Raw genomic sequence first — 7288 nt, 5'->3', positions numbered from 1 at the left:
CTCCTTTCAGGTAGTTGTAGAGAGCGATGAGGTCTCCCCTCAGCCTCCTTTTCTCCAGGCTAAACAACCCCAGTTCCCTCAGCCGCTCCTCAGAAGACTTATGCTCTAGACCCCTCACCAGCTTCATTGCCCTTCTCTGGACACGCTCCAGCACCTCAATGTCTTTCTTGTAGTGAGGGGCCCAAAACTGAACACAGTATTTGATGTGCGGCCTCACCATTATGTCTGTTGTAGTTTGGCTAAAGAGACAAAGAAAGCCCTTTTCTCACTCACCTACCTTCAATACTATCGATGGTAAAATACTCCTCCCATGCTTCCATTTTTATCTGACAGCATGTTCAATCTGGTATGACCATACTGAGCTAAGCTTCTTTTCCAAAGCAAAAATTTCTTGCTGTTTCCTTGTGTGTTGGCTTTGGTTATGGGACAGGTCTGCCAGTGCAATGCTTGTGAGCAGCACAGTGACAGTATCACCCTGGGAAGGGGCAGGGTCAACACTTCAAGAGTTTGACTATGAAATACAGACAGACAAAGAGTACATGATGAAGGGGAAAAAACACACACCAAGAAATATGTCAACAACGTCTTCAAGCAAGTCTTATAAAATATTTATGAATTTGGTTTTGTTACTTGGGCTACTCATGACCTCTGATTGCTTCATCTTTTTCTTACAGAATAGCAGCCAGTGTAAGTCTCTTGCTTAAGTCTCTGTAGAAGTAACATCCTAGGAATTATCTCCTTGTACCATTCATAATGAAGTTCAGAGAGGCCTTCAGTCTTCAAAGGGTGGTGTTTTCTAGGAAATATTTTTTTGCACACTGAAACTTATTTCAGTATAAGAAGCTAGCATTCCTATATAGGTTAACATAACTAGAATAATGTCTAGTGTTATTTTGGCAAAAGAAAGAAAAATCTACATTTTCACAAATGAATGGAGGTGACTCACTGGGACATAGATAAATGAAGAACTTTTCAAAGGTCTGAAAAACAAAAATGTTCAGGAGGATTTGTTTTCCTTTTGGGGAAAAAATGTTTGCAGAATGAAATACCAGTTCATTAAAAGCAAATATTTGTTTGGGAAATTTTGATTTAAACAATTATTTTCAGTTTAAAACATGGCTGTTCTGATAATTTTAAAGCTGTTTCCAAATCATTATTCAATTTAAAGTCTCTTTTCACTTTGGAAGAGACAGTAAAAAAATCTAGAAATAAAAAAAAAAACCACTTCAGAATGACCACTAGAAAATATTTGTATTACCCTGAGTCATTTCCCACTTAGAAATTTGGTTCATGGTAATTTTTGATATTTCAGCTTTTTGTCACCTTCCATGATAGGGGAAAATAAAGCTTAAACTCAGTGACCTCAGGAAAAATGTCTCTTTCAGTTCTTTAAATATATCTGTCTTTATATATTTAAAAAGAATTTATTTGAAAATATAAGATTTGGAGAGCCTCAATGGGTTTGTTGCTGTGTATTGTAAAATTATTTCTTTCAGATAAAGTTGTGGAGGCTTTGTATCTTTGAAAATCACATTCCATTTTGAGGGTCTAAAAGTGAACTGAAGTCTTGGCAGTCAGATTTGAAAATTGCACACATACTTTGTAAATGGGAAACCTTTTCTGTGGCAAAAAAGCCAAGACAATATAAATGAATAAAGTGCAGTGAAACCTTACTGTATCCCATCCATACACGATCAGTGTTCATGAGTTTGTCATAGACTAAGGGAAAAAAAAAAGCCTTTGTCAAAAATATCATCAGCATGTAAGGCCATAATCAACTTTTGACTACGCTCAGGCAGAACAGAAGCACTATCTGGTTATTTATGGCACGCAAAATGGTAGAAGGACTCAGGAACTCATCTGCAATATAGGAGAAAGGGTCCTGGTACCATTATATAAGTTTTTTTAAATTGGCCTGGTTCTGTTTGTCATACTACCTGCTGCCCTAGGTGTTTTATTTAAATATTAATCTATTATTAAATATTAATCCAGAGCAAAATTGCAAACTGAAACACACATTTGATCAGTGACTCTGCAAATACTGGCACTTAATCATATCTGAATGCATGTTCAGCATTTAACAGTTCTACTGTCAGCTTCATCTCCATTCTCACCTGCTTTCTCCCCCCTGTGTTTTCTAAAGAAATGCTTTTGTGAAATTACTTGATGACAGTCTCCTTTTTTAAAGGTCCTGCCTGGCCTTGATGTACAGTCTTAGATATTTTGACTTACTGTCACCAGAGCTTGGACAAGATTTCAGTCACTGTTTTTCAGTGGCATAACTCTGTAATGTCAGATCTGAATTAATCCCTTTAAGGAAATATTCTCCTGCTTTATAGGGACAGTTAAATGGCTGTTCTTGTAAACTGAAGGCTACGTGGCTTTCTAACCCCAGAAATCCCAGAATAACTCTGTTTCCTGAAAGACAGGGAGAAATGTTTTTCCATAAAGATGATGACCAACAATGACTGACCTGCGAGTAAGTAGAGAAGAAATGGCTGCAGGAATTTCAAGAGGCTAAGGGGATCTAGTTCCGAAAGAAAAAGTCTTGCTAAGGAAAATCAGCATTTCTTGGAGCTCTTCCTTTCTGACGTATAGTGAGTAGCAGATTGAAAGTCTACTGAGCGACACGCAAGATTAAGCAGTTGTCTAAAAAAAAAGGCTGCGTGTGTAAACCAGAGCAGGCATTTCTCTGCTGGCACAAGGCTGGATAGAAATAACAGTCACCTTTCTCTTGTTGAGAGGCAGCAGCGAGGATGCACGGAAAGTGAAGCTAGTAAAGATCTCTGAAGTTTGCTAGGCCTACACCTGGCAAAAGAAGCCAATGCAGTTATTTGGTTGGGCCATCTACTCTTGGACAATTAAAGAGTTCATCAGAAACCAGCACTGGAAAATTGTTTGGCAAATGCCATCTCAAGTGAGATTCTGGCTCCCCTAAGTTTGCTAAAAGCAAAGGTTCTTAGGGAAAATTAGGTCATACACATTTCCAGGGTAGAAATCTAGTGTTTGTTTTGTTTTCAAAGTATCTAGACTGCTATAGATTGTGAATATTAATGTTAAAAAAAATGTTTAAACAGTGCCAACTATTACTTGACCATTCTGCCAAATAGTAGGTTTGGCAAGTAAACAAAATGTGATTAATTAATATAATTTCTTGACATGAACATTAAATGGATTTGCATATCTCACGGATCTTATTAGTAGACTGGCAAAAGATCTTGCAATACGGGGTTACCTTACGTGAAAAAAGAAGGCCAAGAGTGCAGAGTTAGGAGAATGTATGGGGCGCTAGACAGTAAGGAAAACTTACTGAAATTTGCAATGTCTCCTATTCGGAAATGGAAATGTTTCATTTATTAATATAAGTTAGGGATAACTGGAAAAAATGCCGTTATTGCAACCCAAGTGTTGGAAAAGATCAGTCATAGTTTCTGGTATTAATGTAGCTCACAATTAATTTCTTGGTGTATTCTCTGCTAGGGAGAGGTTCTTTTATTTCCATCCACAGAGCAATGTGGAGGAACGTCTGTAGGGCTCTACTTGCCTACCCAAAAGTGAAAAGTGAAAGAGTAAGAGCAGAGGAGGACTTTCATACCACCATTCCCTGTCTTCCCCTCAAACAACCAGGCAGTGTAGTTGCACGGTGTAGGGGAAAGTAATCTGTGAGAAGCTTTCCTTTGGAGACACTAGGTTCCTCCATTGCAGTTTACCAACGTGTCTGTTCTCCATAGGTATTAACACCTCCCCCACCACCTTAAAAGGTTAGGAAAGAGAAGCTATGAGGAGAATTAACTAATAGGACCATATCTGAGCAGTGTGTAATTCCTGCTTCTGAAAATGGGGTATGTGGTAAAGTGGCTGACATGCTGGTGGCCACAAAGTTTAATGGGGGCAGTAGGGGTCCAAGGAGTTCTGGAGTGAATCTGGAAAGAGGAAGGGAGGGTCCACCCATGTCATTGCTTTAGCTTTATAGTAGAGCTTCTTGAGCTGATTTTTATGTTTTGATTTGAAAGTTTTCATATTCTTCAGTTTTATCCCAAGGGATTTAGTGCTTTTTACTCCTAGTTTTCTTGTTTGAAATCTTCTTTCACTCAGTCTGCCTCATATGTTTCCCAGTCATAAACTACTCCTATGAAAAGAATAAAAGCTTTTTACATGGTATTACTTCATGTTGCAAGAGGTAATTGATTACAGGGGTAATCAAGTCCCACCATTTCCTTCTTTTTGTCCTGCCTCCTGCTAAGACGTCCCGATGCAGCAGGAGTGAACCTCTGATCATTCCACCTGTATGGTCAAATCAATAACAAATGGTTCACTAAAGGTGTATTTGCAGTTTGAATCATCTCTACCTCTGCAATGAGTCATGTCCTCTCATCTCAGGGGCAAGGAGGCAAATGCATGGATTTCTTTTCTCTAAAGGGACACATTCATTTTGCAGCTTGCTAATTGAGATGATCTTCATGATAAAGTTGGGTGTTGTCTGCTTTTACTGTATCAATAATGTCCCCTTTGAAAAATTTAAAATGTCAGGAGGCTGTCACATTGAGAGAGACTAGCATTCTCTCCCTAGCATGACTAAGGGCCGTATAGGTTATAAGGACCACTCAGCAAATCTGCAAATTCAGATCTGATACTCCTGGGTTGATAGTGCAATACATTGCAGCACATGCGTTTTGCTCAGAATAGTGTAGAAGGTACTGTTGTTAGTCTTGTAGGTACAAGGTGCTTGTCGTGGTTTCTCATTTCACTGTTGGCAATCCTCATAAGTTGGAAGAAATCTGAAAGTAAATGAAAGGTCTGTTTTTCTCTGGTGATGTATGAGAAACTAGCTCATGGTAGTCTTTGTCTAGGCATTACTTTGTGTGTGTCAATATTTCTGAAAAACAAAAATCATCATAATGTAGAGAGGTCAAATATGCTGAGAGGGCAGAATAACTGTGCTTCAAAAGCAGCCTTAAGGAGACGTGAGGAACTCACATTGGTATTAGTGCGTCTCCAAGAGTCACTGCATGATGTTCTAATGCATGAGATATGACTCAGCCAGGTAATCTCCTTCTTCTAGTCACTGATTCCTCCTACTCACTTTTTTTCTATAGCATCTCTGACTCTCACTGCCTATTCTGTGGTTAAAGGTAAACCAGCAGCTTTGTTTTGTAGTGCTATAGATATGATATCTTAAAACAATATGGAAGAAAAATGTTCTAATTCTCAGTTTTACACATTCTACAGATGAACTCTAGGAAAAAAAGATAAGGAGGATTGCAAAAAGGAAAAAGAAATCACAGAGAATTCATATGTTGAAATTTCAAGGTTATCTTGTAAGTATCATCTAAAGCACAATTCTGTTGGTAAACAGATATAGGAGAGAGAAAAAACCGCAGGAATTTAAGATGTGAATGATGTATATATTTAATGTCTATGTAAATGCTATTGCATGAGGAATCTGATTAATTAATACTAATCATAAAAATTGATTTCTGTTTTTCATTAATTAATTAACAAGTATATAAATAATATTTTTATTTTGAGATAAATAGTTACTTAATATTGACATGATAACCTCTCTCTACAAACTTAAGTTGTAAAATTAATACATACTACAAACCCACGATATTCACTAAACTCTTAGTTTATTTCACCTTTTTATGGAATAGTAGTTAATTAAGCAGTATTTAAAATGCCCTGTAAGTCTACAAATGTTAAAAATTGAATATTTTATACATTTATAGAGAGAAATAGTAGTAGATGATACCTTCCACTGAGTTCTAAAAAAAAACCAACCCAAGCCCTATTTAAACTATGTCTTTGTTTCATAGATGACATTTCTATAACATCACATCCAATTAAAGAGAGTTGAATTACAAAGAAACAAACAATAAAACTATAAAAGAACAGTCTAACTGGGCTATAAGTTTGCTTAAAGGCTGGTTGGCCTCCCCTTGCCCCATCCCCAACAATAAATTGAAGGTGTGTTTTAAAAAAAACCCACACACTTACTTTAGTAGTGATGTGTATATACAAAGAATCAACAAAACGGAAACTATTCAGTTCAGCTTCATCTGTTTCTTCGTATGGTTGTTAATAGATACGTTATCTTAATGGCTTACCTAATCAACCTAACATGAATTTCTGATTTTGCCTGATGACAATCTATTCATGTCTTTTGTGAAACAATTATACAGAGGATGTCAGGGCAACAACATCTTTAATTTGAATTGCGTTTATGTGGCTTAAGAGCATAAAGCAAAATTGCAGTGCATTATAGCGAAAGCTGTAAAATATGACAATCTTCTTAAAGCAGCTTCCTATCTTCAAGTAAACGGCCCCAAAATATTCCAAAACATACGGGAAATAGTGCCACTTTACCTTCATTAGAAAACCTACCTCCATTTTTGCATTTGCAACAGGAAGGTTGGGGGAGTTGGGGAGTCCCTGCCTGTCTTTCAGTGCATGTACTCAGAAAGTCTGAAGTTCTGCATCAGGAAATATTTTCTGCTGTCTGGATTTCTGTGACATTGTCATAAATGGAGGTTTTTCCTTAGAATCAAGAAAGCCATGGCTTGTGGCTTTCATCAGTAGATCTGACAGTGTTTTACGAAGGACATCAGGGTTGTTTTTCCCAAAGTGAAGCACAGAGAAGAGGAGGTCACCAGGGAGGTCAGAGGAAGAAATAAAATTGAATTGAGGGTCCTAATTCTTTGTACTGCTTTTTGTTCCCTTGAAAACTCAGAAACTAGAGGATAAGACCCTGCACTTGGATTTCTGTTCACTCTCTTTACCTGCATTGATTGACCACAACAGGCTTTACAGACTCCCTGTGTTGTGGAGTTGGCTCTTTTGTCACCTGGAATGGCAGATATTTTATGTTGCAGGCGTGGTGAGGCAGCTCTGTGAGGATTAAAAGAGTCTGGAGAAGAAATATTTTCTTCTGTTAGACAAGTGGATATCAATGGAGCAACAAACCAGATGCCATGCAGTGACTTCTTCAGGTCTGAAACAGAAGCAGCCAATGTGAAGTGAAATCCAGCTGTTCTGTCACTACCCAGATTTGTTGGCTTGTAGAACAGCTCCACGATACAATCCTCAGTGGGTAATTTTAGCTAGATTTAGGTCGAATAGTTAGCAAACATAACTACCTTTCCTGAAATCTTCGGTTCCTAGTCACTCCTACCCTCCTGCAATAAGCTGCAGCTCTCCTGTGGGAATCGAGGCAGGGGACGAAGGACAGCTGTCTGTCACGGCCAGGCCTCCCACAGCAGGGAGCTGTACTGCCGGTGGGAGGCATCGC

This window comes from Aptenodytes forsteri, unplaced genomic scaffold (assembly GCF_000699145.1).
Source record: "Aptenodytes forsteri isolate BGI_AS27 unplaced genomic scaffold, ASM69914v1 Scaffold114, whole genome shotgun sequence".
In the NCBI taxonomy this organism is placed as follows: domain Eukaryota; kingdom Metazoa; phylum Chordata; class Aves; order Sphenisciformes; family Spheniscidae; genus Aptenodytes; species Aptenodytes forsteri.
Note: the sequence above shows the minus strand (reverse complement) of the source record.